Raw genomic sequence first — 1,991 nt, 5'->3', positions numbered from 1 at the left:
CAATTGTTCTGGTGGGTAACTCATGGCCTTGAACACATTGAACATCATCTTTTCATTGTATAATCTCAGGGTGAAATCTCCTTTTTGTACATCAATGACAGCTCCAGCAGTGGCCAAGAACGGCCTTCCTAGGATGATGGAAGCCTTGGCTTCCTCCTGCATGTCCAGCACTACAAAGTCTGCTGGGAAGATAAAATCTCCCACTTTCACCAGCAAATCTTCTACAGCGCCATGAGGGAACTTGAACGATCGGTCTGCCAGTTGTAATGCCATTTTTGTTGGTTTAGCCTCCTCGATTTTCATCTTCCTCATCATAGCTACTGACATCAAATTGATGCTGGCTCCTAAGTCACAAAGAGCCTTCTCCACTGTGATTTCCCCTATAATACAGGGGATCTGAAAACTCCCGGGATCCTTCAATTTCTGGGGCAGTTTGTGCTGAATGATTGCACTACATTCTTCGGTTAATATCACAGTCTCGTTGTTCTTCCAGCTTCTCTTCTTAGTCATTAGCTCCCTTAAAAACTTGGCGTAGAGTGGCATTTGTTCTATTGCTTCAGCAAAGGGTATGTTGATTTGTAGTTTCTTGAAGATTTCCAAAAATTTCGAAAACTGGTTGTCATCCCCCTTCTTCTTTAATTGCTAAGGGTATGGGACTCTTGGGACGTCTGGCTTCAGCACTCCTTCCCCCGTTTTGTGAACTCAAAGTGGGAACTCGAGCTCCATCCTGCTCGTCTTCCTCTTTATTTGAGTCCTTTTCTTGTGGTTTTTGGGGGGTTTCCTTCAGTTCCTTCCCACTCCGAAGGGTGATAGCCTGACACTCCTCCCTTTGGGTTGAGTTAGTATTGCTGCAAAAGTTGTGGCTGGGAATTTGCTTGAATAAGTAGCCAATTTGTGTCTCAAGTTTCTTGATGGCAGCATCCTGATTCTGCATATTGGACATCACTTCTTCTCGGAACGCTTTACTGTTTTGAATCTCTTTGCATATGCCTTCAAGTAGATTCTCAATTCTTGAGAGTCTGTCATCAAATGATGGTGGATTGGGATTAGAGGTGGAAGGATGAGGGGTGTTATTTTGGTTTTGATATGGATGTGGAGAGGTGTTGTTATGGTGGTGTTGATATGTTCTCTGTGTGAATTGTTGGTGAGCTGCATTGTTATTGGGGTTGTGACGTCTTTGATCTTAGCCTTGATCTTGTTGATTCTCCCACCCAAAGTTTGGGTGATTCCTCTATCCAGGGTTGTAGGTCTTGGAGTATAGATCATGGTTTTGCCTAGATGAATTCCCAATGTAGTTGGCTTGCTCTTGACTACCCTCTGCTTCTTCATTCACTCCTTCTTGGGTTGCTGATGAAGTGGTGATTGCTGCTACTTGGTTCCTCTCAATCTTCTTGGTGAGGTCAGCCAGCTGCTTGGTAATGAGCTTATTTTGGGCCAGCAGAGCATCTACATTGTTTAGCTCCATCACTCCTTTAGTGTTCCCTCTTTCAGAAGCATAGAAATATTCATTTTCTGCTACAGTTTCAATGACATCTATGGCCTCCTCAATGGTCTTCTTCTTGTTCAGAGATCCCCTGGATGAGTGGTCTACTGCTTTCTTTGATTCATAAGAAAGGCCTTCATAGAAAATGTGTAGCTGCACCTATTCATTGAACATATCTGGTGGACACCTCCTTGTCAGATCCTTAAACCTCTCCCATGCTTCATATAGAGTCTCACCATCTTGTTGCCTGAAAGTTTGGACCTCAGCTCTCAGCCTGTTGATTCTTTGGGGAGGATAGAATCTGGCTAAAAATTTATTCACCACATCTTCCCAAGTTGTCAAACTCTCCTTCGGAAAGGACTCCAGCCACTTGGCTGCCTTATCCTTGAGTGAGAATAGAAATAAGAGCAGTCTATAGGCGTCAGGATGAACACCATTAGACTTCACTATGTCACATATCCTCAGAAAGGTGGTTAGATGTTGATTGGGGTCTTCTTGGACGCCTCCT

At 43.8% G+C, this 1,991-nt stretch overlaps 1 non-coding gene across 1 annotated transcript; it reads left to right on the top strand.

Moving 5' to 3' along the window:
- The first annotated feature begins 1,652 nt into the window (after nucleotides 1-1,652).
- On the top strand, nucleotides 1,653-1,759 carry LOC112787529 (small nucleolar RNA R71). The gene has a single exon (XR_003194938.1). It is a non-coding gene; the product is annotated as a small nucleolar RNA R71 (small nucleolar RNA).
- The last annotated feature ends 232 nt before the right edge of the window (nucleotides 1,760-1,991 follow it).

Source organism: Arachis hypogaea, chromosome 20, assembly GCF_003086295.3.
Source record: "Arachis hypogaea cultivar Tifrunner chromosome 20, arahy.Tifrunner.gnm2.J5K5, whole genome shotgun sequence".
NCBI classification, from domain to species: Eukaryota; Viridiplantae; Streptophyta; class Magnoliopsida; order Fabales; family Fabaceae; genus Arachis; species Arachis hypogaea.
Note: the sequence above shows the minus strand (reverse complement) of the source record. Positions and strands in the feature narration are given on the sequence as shown.